The sequence below is a fragment of the Rattus norvegicus genome, chromosome 2 (assembly GCF_036323735.1).
Source record: "Rattus norvegicus strain BN/NHsdMcwi chromosome 2, GRCr8, whole genome shotgun sequence".
Lineage (NCBI taxonomy): Eukaryota > Metazoa > Chordata > Mammalia > Rodentia > Muridae > Rattus > Rattus norvegicus.
The window spans coordinates 29,965,380-29,975,543 of NC_086020.1; the positions used below are offsets into that span (position 1 = coordinate 29,965,380).

A 10,164-nucleotide genomic window follows, 5' to 3' on the forward strand; every position below is an offset into this window, starting at 1 on the left:
CAACCTCTGCTATGTGTGCGGCTGGAACCATGTGTACTCTTTCCTAGGTGGTTTATTGCCTGGGAGTCTGGGGTATCTGTTTGGTTGATATTGTTGTTCTTATGGGGTTGCAAACCCTTTTAGCTACTTCAGTTCTTTCTCTAACTCCTCCATTGGGAACCCTGTGTTCAGTTCAATAGTTGGCTGAGAGCATCTGCCTCTGTATAAGTCAGGATCTGGCAGAACCTCTCAGGAAACAGCTATATCAGGCTTCTGTCAGCGTGCACTTCTTGGCATCAATAATAGTGTCTGGGTTTGGTGACTGCATGTAGGATGGATACTGTATGTAGGTGTGGCAGTCTCTGGATGGCCTTTTCTTCAGTCTCTGCTCTACACTTTGTCCCTGTATTTCCTCCTGTGAGTATTTTGTTTCCCCTCCTAAGAAGGACTGAAGAATTCACGCTTTGGTCTTCCTTCTTCCTGAGCTTCATGTGGTCTGTGAATTATATCTTGGGTATTGTGAGCTTTTGGGCTAATATCCACTTACAAGTGTGTGCATATCATGTGTGTACTTTTGTGATTGGATTACCTCACACAGGATGACATTTTCATGTTCTATTCATTTGCCTAAGAATTTAATGAAGTTATTGTTTTTGCTAGCTGGGTAGTATTCCATTGTGTAGATGTACCACATTTTCTGTATCCATTCCTCTGTTGAAGGGCATCTGGGTTCTTTCCAGCTTCTGGCTATTATAAATAAGGCTGCGATGAACATAGTGGAGCAAGTGTCTACCTGCGGTCTAACTTCTTGAGTTCTTGGTATATTTTGGATATTAGCCCTCTATCAGTTGTAGGATTGGTAAAGATCTTTTCCCAATCTGTTGGTTGCTGTTTTGTCCTAACCACAGTATCCTTTGCCTTACAGAAGCTTTGCAGTTTTATGAGATCCCATTTGTCGATTCTTGATCTTAGAGCATAAGCCATTGGTGTTTTGTTCAGGAAATTTTCTCTAGTGCCCATGTGTTTGAGATGCTTCCCCACTTTTTCTTCTATTAGTTTGAGTGTATCTGGTTTGATCCACTTGGAGGTCCTTGATAAACCTGGACTTAAGCTTTGTACAGGGTAATAAGAATGGATGAATCTGTATTCTTCTACATGTTGACCTCCAGTTGAACCAGCACCATTTGCTGAAAATGCTATCTTTTTTCCATTGGATGGTTTTGGCGCCTTTGTCAAAAATCAAGTGACCATAGGTGTGTGGGTTCATTTCTGGGCATTCAATTCTATTCCACTGGTCTATCTGCCTGTCTCTGTATCAATACTATGCAGTTTTTATCACTATTGCTCTGTAACACTGCTTGAGTTCAGGGATAGTGATTCCCCCTGAAGTCCTTTTATTGTTGAGGATAGTTTTAGTTATTGTGGGTTTTTGTTATTCCAGATGAATTTTCAAATTGTTCTGTCTAACTCTATGAAGAATTGGGTTGGAATTTTGATGGGGATTGCATTCAATATGTAGATCACTTTTGATAAAATGGCCATTTTTACTATATTAATCCTGCTAATCCATGAGCATGGGAGATCTTTCCATCTTCTGAGATCTTCTTCAATTTCTTTCTTCAGAGACTTGAAGTTCTTAGCATACAGATCTTTCACTTGCTTGGTTAGAGTCACACTAAGGTATTTTATATTATTTGGAACTATTATGAAGGGTGTTGTTTCCCTAATTTCTTTCTCAGCTTGTTTCTCTTTTGTGTAGAGGAAGGCTACTGATTTATTTGAGTTAATATTATACCCAGCCACTTTGCTGAAGGTGTTTATCAGATTTAGTAGTTCTCTGCTGGAACTTTTGGGATCACTTAAATATACTATCATATCATCTGCAAATAGTGATATTTTGACTTCTTCTTTTCCAATCTGTATCCCTTTGATCTCCTTTTGTTGTCTGCTTGCTCTGGCTAGAGTTTCCAGAACTATATTGAATAAGTAGGGAGAGAGTGGGCAGCCTTGTCTAGTCCCTGATTTTAGTTGGATTGCTTCACGTTTCTCTCCATTTAGTTTAATATTAGCTACTGGTTTGCTGTATATGGCTTTTACTATGTTTAGGTATGGGCCTTGAATTCCTATTCTTTCCAGGACTTTTATCATGAAAGGGTGTTGAATTTTGTCAAATGCTTTCTCAGCATCCAATGAAATGATCATGTGGTTTTTATCTTTCAGTTTGTTTCTATAGTGGTTTACGTTGATAGCTTTCCATATATTAAATAATTCCTGCGTGCCTGGGATGAAGCCTACTTGATCATGATGGATGATTGTTTTGATGTGCTCTTGGATTCGGTTTGCAAGAATTTTCTTGAGTATTTTTGTGTCGATATTCTTAAGGGAAATTGGTCTGAAGTTCTCTTTCTTTGTTGAGTCTTTGTGTGGTTTAGGTATAAGAGTAATTGTGCCTTCAAAGAAGGCATTCGGTAGCACTCCATCTGTTTCAATTTTGTGGAATAGTTTGAATAGTATTGGTATGAGGTCTTCTATGAAGGTCTGATAGAATTCTGCACTGAACCCATGTGGACCTGGGCTCCTTTTGGTTGGGAGACTTTTAGTGACTGCTTCTATTTCCTTAGGAGTTATGGGGTTGTTTAAATGGTTTATTTGTTCCTGATTTATCTTCGGTACCTGGTATCTATCTAGGAAATTGTCCGTTTCCTCCAGATTTTCAAGTTTTGTTGAATATAGGTTTTTGTAGTAGGATCTGATGTTTTTTTTTAATTTCCTCTGATTCTGTTGTTATGTCTCCCTTTTCATTTCTGATTTTGTTAATTTGGACACTCTGTGTCCTCTCGTTAGTCTGGCTAAGGGTTTATCTATCTTTTTTATTTTCTCAAAGAACCAGCTTTTGGTTCTGTTGCTTCTTTGTATAGTCCTTTTTGTTTCTACTTGGTTGATTTCAGCTCTGAGTTTGATTATTTCCTGCCTTCTACTCCTCCTGGGTGTATGTGCTTCTTTTTGTTCTAGAGCTTTTAGGTGTGCTGTCAGGCTGCTGACATATGCTGTCTCCTGTTTCTTTCTGTAGGCACTCAGAGCTATGAGTTTTCCTCTTAGCCCAGCTTTCATTGTGTCCCATAAGTTTGGGTATGTTTTACCTTCATTTTCATTAAATTCTAAGAAGTCTTTAATTTCTTTCTTTATTTCTTCCTTGACCAGCTTATCATTGAGTCTACTCATTGTTCAATTCCATGTATATGTGGGCGTTCTTCCCTTATTGTTATTGAAGACCAGCTTTAGCCCGTGATGGTCTGATAGGATGCATGGGATTATTTCTATCTTTCTGTATCTGTTGAGGCCTGTTTTATGACCGATTATATGGTCAATTTTGGAGAAAGTGCCGTGAGGTGGTGAGAAGAAGGTATATCTTTTTGTTTTAGGATAGAATGTTCTATAAATATCTGTTAAGTCCATTTGGTTCATGACTTCTCTTAGTCTGTCTATGTCCCTGTTTAATTTCTGTTTTCATGATCTGTCCATTGATGAGAGTGGGGTGTTGAAATCTCCTACTATTATTGTGTGAGGTGCAATGTGTGCTTTGAGCTTTAGTAAGGTTTCTTTTATGTATGTAGGTGCTCTTGTACTTGGAGCATAGATATTTAGGATTGAGAGTTCATCTTGGTGGATTTTTCCTTTGATGAATGTGAAGTGTCCTTCCTTATCTTTTTTGATGACTTTTGGTTAAAAATCGATTTTATTCTATATTCAAATGGCTACTCCAACTTGCTTCTTCAGACCATTTGCTTGGAAAGTTGTTTTCCAGCCTTTCACTCTGAGGTAGTGTCTGTCTTTGTCTCTGAGGTGTGTTTCCTGTAGGCAGCAGAATGCAGGGTCTTCATTGCGTATCCAGTTTGTTAATCTGTGTCTTTTTATTGGGGAGTTGAGACCACTGATGTTGAGAGATATTAAGGAATAGTGATTATTGCTTCCTGTTATATTCGTATTTGGAGGTGAGATGTTTGTGTTCTTGTGTTCTCTTTGTTTTGTTGCAAAATGATTAGTTTCTTGCTTTTTCTAGGGTATAGCTTGCCTCCTTGTGTTGGGCTTTACCATTTATTGTCCTTTGTAGGGATGGATTTGTAGAAAGATATAAATTTAGTTTTGTCATGGAATATCTTGGTTTCTCCATCTATATTAATTGAGAGTTTTGCAGGATACAGTAACCTGGGCTGGCATTTGTGTTCTCTTAGGGTCTGTATGACATCTGTCCAGGATCTTCTGGCTTTCATAGTCTCTGGTGAGAAGTCTGGTGTAATTCTGTTGGGTCTGCCTTTATATGTTACTTGACATTTTTCCCTTACTGCTTTTAATATTCTTTCTTTGTTTTGTGTATTTGGTGTTTTGACTAGTATGTGAATGGAGGAGTTTCTTTTCTGGTCCAATCTATTTGGAGTTCTGTAGGCTTTTTGTATGTTTATGGGCATCTCTTTCTTTAGGTTAGGGAAGTTTTCTTCTATGATTTTGTTGAAGATATTTACTGGTCCTTTGAGTTGGGAGTCTTCACTCTCTTCTATACCTATTATCCTTAGGTTTGATCTTCTCATTGAGTCCTGGATTTCCTCTATGGAGGAAAAAGCTACTAGCCAGTAGCTTTTTTCATTTTATATTATCTTTGACAGTTGTGTTGATGATTTCTATGGAGTCTTCTGCTCCTGAGATTCTCTCTTCTGTCTCTTGTATTCTGTTGGTGATGCTTGTATCTATGACTCCTTGTCTCTTCCCTTTGTTTTTCTATATCCAGGGTTGTCTCCCTTTGTGCTTTCTTTATTGCCTCTATTTCTGTTTTTAATTCCTTCACCTATTTGATTGTGTTTTCTTGAAATTCTTTCAGGGATTTTTGTGTTTCCTCTCTAAGGGCTTCTACTTGTTTACTTGTGTTTTCCTGCATTTCTCTAAGGGAGTTCATTATGTCTTTCTTGAAGTCCTCCGTCATCATGATCAAATGTGATTCAAACCAAGATCTTGCTTTTCTGGTGTGTTTGGATATTCAGTGTTTGCTTTGGTGGGAGAATTGGGCTCAAATCATGCCATGTAGTCTTGGTTTCTGTTGCTTGGGTTCTTGCACTTGCCTCTCACCATCAGGTTGTCTCTGGTGTTACCTTGTTCTGCTATTTCTGACATTGGCTAGACCATCCTATAGGCCTGTGTGTCAGGAGTGCTGTAGACCTGTTTTCCTGTTCTCTTTCAGCCAGTTATGGGAACAGAGTGTTCTGCTTTCAGGCATGTAGTCGTTCCTGTCTCCTGGCTTTCAACTCTTCCTGTGGGCGTGTGTCCTGAGTCTACCAGGCAGGTCAGTTGGAGCAGAAAAGTTGGTCTTACCTCTGGTCTCAGGCCTGAAGTTGCTCCTGGGGGGATGCGTTTCAGCTCTTCATGAGGGAGGCAACCAGAAGTGGCTGCCCTGCCTTTTCTCGGGTCCCTGTGCACAGGGGTCCCAGATGGCGTTAGGTGTTTTCCTCTAGAAGCAGAAATGTGGGCCTGGCTTCCCAGGCGTGTCTGCCCCTCTGAAGGTTTAGCTCTCCCTCCCACGGGATTTGGGTACAGGGAGCTGTTGACCAGGTCCCTTCAAATCTGGGCGGTGTCTGGACCACCCCATTGGTGTTCTTTTCAGGAAATTTTTTTTTCTGTGCCCGTGTGTTTGAGTCCCTTCCCCTCTTTCTCTTCTATTAGTTTGAGTGTATCTGGTTATGTGGAGATCCTTGAACCATTTGGACTTGAGCTTTGTAAAGGCAATAAGAATGGATCAATTTGCCTGCCCTACATGCTGACCTCCAGTTGAACCAGCACCATTTGTTGAAAATGCTATCTTTTTTCCACTGGATGATTTTAGCTGCTTTGTCAAAAGATCAAGTTACCACAGATGTGTAGCTGTTCAATTCTATTCCACTGATCTACCTGCCTGTCTCTGTACCAATACCATACAGTTTTTATCACTATTGCTCCGTAATACAGCTTGAGGTCACGATGGTGATTTCCCCAGAAGTTCTTTTATTGTTGAGAATAGTTTTCACTATCCTGGGTTTTTTGTTATTCCAAATGAACTTGCAAATTTCTCTTTCTAACTCTGTGAAGAATTGAGTTGGAATTTTGATGGGGATTGCATTGAATCTGTAGGTTGCTTTTGGTGAGATGGCCATTTTTACTATATTAATCCTGACAATCCATGAGCATGGGAGATCTTTCCATCTTCTGAGGTCTTCTTCAATTTCTTTCTTCAGAGACTTGAAGTTCTTGTCATACAGATCTTCCACTTGCTTGGTTAGAGTTATACCAAAGTATTTTATATTATCTGTGACTACTCAACAAAATGGGAAAATCTGGATGAAATGGACAGTTTTCTAGACAGATACCAGGTACCAAAGTTATATCAGGATCAGATAAACTGTCTAGACAGTCCAATAACCCCTAAAGAAGTAGAAGCAGTCATTAAAAGTCTCCCAATCAAAATGGCCCAGGACCAGATGGGTTTAGTGCCAAACTGTATCAGACCTTCAAAGAAGACCTCATAGCAATACTCTTCAAACTATTCCACAAAGCAGAAACAGAAGGAATACTACCAGTCTGTGAAGCCACAATTATGCTTATCAATAAACCACACAAAGACCCAGCAAAGAAAGAGAACCTTAGATCAATTTCCCTTATGAATATCAATGCACAAATACTCAATAAAATTATGAAAACTGAATCCAAGAACACATCAAAACGATCATCCATCATGACCAAGTAGGCTTCATCCCATGGATGCAGGTATGATTCAATATATGGAAATTCATCAGTGTAATCCACTATATAAACAAACTGAAAGAAAAAAGCCACCTGATTATCTCATTAGATGCTGAGAAACCATTTGACAAAATTCAATACCCTTTCATGGTAAAAGTCCTGGAAAGATCAGGAATTTGAGGCCCATACCTAAACATAGTAAAAACAATATACAGCAAACCAGTAGCTAACATCAAACTAAATGGAGAGAAACTTGAAGCACTCCCACTAAAATCAGGGACTAGACAAGGCTGCCCATTCTTTCCCTACCTATTCAGTATAGTACTCAAAGTCCTAGCCAGAGCAATTAGACAACAAAAGAAGGTTAAAGGGATACAAATTGAAAAGGAAGAAGTCAAAATATCACTATTTGTAGATAGATTATATGGTAGTATACTTATATGACCCCAAAATTCCACCAGAGAACTACAGCTGATAAACAACAAAATGTAGGGGTATAAAATTAACTCAAATAAATTGATAGCCTTCCTCTACTCAAAGGATAAGCTGGATGAGAAAGAAATTTGGGAAATGACGCCTTTCCCAATAGTCACAAATAATATAAAAAAGAATCTTAAATCATGAAAATAATATCATTTAAAATGTTTAATCTGGCCATTTTAAGACTTCTTTAAGCCAGATGTAATAGAGCATATATATAATTCCAGCACTCAAGAAACTAAGGCAGGAGGATTACAGACTCAAAACCAGACTGGACTACACAGTGAGAACCTGTCTCAAAACAGTGGAGATACACACACACACACACACACACACACACACACACACACACACATTTCCTGCCGGTATAGTGCCAATGTATTCAAAGTACCTCAACATTAAGTTAATCATGTATAAGAAAAGGAATATTGTCTGAGGTATTTTAGAACGTCACTGTAACACTTGCCAATATGTTATATGGAAAACTTTAATTCTGGCCAGTGAAATGTATGCCACAGTTCTGGTAGGACGTTCGTTAGGCACAAGGCTTTCATGTTGCTCTGGCTTTCCATCCTAATGCCTAGAGTTTCACTTGTGACGGCTAGATATTCATTACAGTGTGAGATCATGAACTAACCTAAAGATACAGCAAGTGTTTGCTCAGCTGACAGAAGAAAAAGCCAAAAAGTAACCAATAGTTTCTGGCAAAAGTCCTTTTTAGGTAGCAAAAATGTGTCAATTGCTTTTAATGTTATTGAAATAAAATACCTGAGAGAAAACTTAGGGAAGTAAAGTTTTCTTTTGATTCAGTTTCAAAGTCATGGTTATTTGATTCCCTTGATTTAGCAAAACACCATGTTGCCAGAAATGTTGACTTTAAGGTGAGCAAGAAACAACAGGCAGGAGAGGGATAGCCATGGATAATACTGCCCAGGGGCCTGCCCTCCATGAGGACTTCTCATCACAGCCAACCTGCTGCAGTTTCTACAGCATCCCAGACTATTAAACTTTGAGCCTGTGAAGAGCGTTTCATATTCAATCCATACACTGTATACAGAGAAAATAAAAATTTAGACAGAGTAAATTATGCTGGATAATTTCACAAAGTACAAGGAACTTTACACTAAAAATTGAAGCAGTAGGCCTTTCTGAGAACTGAATTTAAAAAAAATAATAAACAAACAAAGTAACAAGCCAAGAATGTTACAAGTTGAACCAGTTGTGAAGAACTTGAGACTATAAATGAGTCTTGGCCTGTCTCCTTTGGACATAGGAATGGTAGGGCATTGTGCATCAGCATTGGTATGGACCCTCTCAGCTGGGGCCTTCCTGCTCTGCCTCTTTGCAGCTACATGTATAGTCAGAGTGGGAATCCCCGAGTTTGGTGTGTCAGCAGATCCCTGCTTCCCCCAGTGATCCCTTCTTCCTAACAGTTTTCCAAAGAATCATTTCAGTTATATTTGAATTAAGCAATATGGACTTGTGGGTTTTGCTTTCAGTCTTAAATAATATTATAGGAATCAATAATGAAAACTTAAATCTGCTCTGGCATTTATTTCAGTACACTGCTCAAGGATTACATATGCACTGTTATCAAAACATTCCCAAGTAAATAGTAATAGTAGTGAACCATCTCAAAACCCTTATAAACTGGTTGTGAGCGGTTCGTGTCCATAGTCCTAGCTACTTGGGAGACAAGGCAGGAGTCTCAATTGAACCCTAAAATCAAGATTAACCTGAACAATATAGTGGGATCTCATCTCAAAAAAAAAAGATAAAAATCCCTTTTAATTTATTTTCCATAGAATAGGAACTACAGACAGAGAGTCCCTGAAACTGTTCTTGAGTGAAGCTGCAGTAAGTCTCTGGTTAACAAGACATACAATAAACTTCCCCCTCTTGGAGCACCAGAATTAACTAAGCATTGCACTATCGTGCCCAGTGAGCTGAGGAATACAGTTTGAAAGCAGAATTTTGATCCATATACAGATTAAATTCCTGACCTAATCAACACCATAGTCTGGGTTGCTAATGGTTGCTAATGCATCATTGCCAACAGAAGCTTTAATAGGTAACTCCTAGGTCTAGATATTATAAAGGGCAGTAAGTCCATGTGCAGGATGCTCATACTAGACAGTAATCAGAAAGGCATCAGTGAAAACAGTAGCTTTATTTTGTACAGCCAGAGTGGGAGTGCTTTTAAAAATGGATGCCATGCAGTGTATATGGGTGAGGGAAGAATAAAACTGAGTTCACCAGTGTGAGCCAAGACTTTGAGCCTCTCACATCATTACCCAAGGCTGTTTGCTAATTGATTCAAGCTAGAAAAGGAAGATTTAGATGTGACTTTCTCCTAAGAGTCAATTGAAATCTCATTGTCTCTCACCTCCCTCTGAATGGATATGTTCCTATCATTGGGTCAGTGCCTACTAATTGGCACAGATGTAAATGAATGAAGAATTGAGGACAAGTAACCCAAAGAACATAAGCCAAGTAAGGTGAAAAGACAGTCATAAAGAGGCAAGTTATTGTGGGAAAGATAGGTATTGTGGGAAATATATCCATAAGATATGGATAACATTAATGGCCAATATGGTATGCCTTCACTCAAACATCATGGACCATTTCAACTGACAGAGGCAACAGAAGCCTCTCACTTATAAAAGAACTAGAAGTGGGCTGGAGAGATGGCTCAGTGGTTAAGAGCCCTGACTGCTCTTCCAGAGGTCCTGAGTTCAAATCCCAGCAACCACATGGTGGCTCACAACCATCTGTAATGAGATCCGATGCCCTCTTCTGGTGTGTCTGACAGCTACAGCGTACTGATATTAAATAAATAAATAAATCTTTAAAAAAAAAAAAGAACTAGAAGTGGTGTCATTTCCATGAGACCACACTCTACATGTATGGTAGAAAAAGGACTAGAAAATTGCTCATCTGTCT

The 10,164-nt window shown here is 38.9% G+C and overlaps 1 protein-coding gene across 8 annotated transcripts in view; it reads left to right on the top strand.

Moving 5' to 3' along the window:
- Ankrd31 (ankyrin repeat domain 31) overlaps positions 1-10,164 on the top strand; it is a 193,740-nt gene that overhangs the window by 171,498 nt on the left and 12,078 nt on the right. The window lies entirely within an intron of this gene.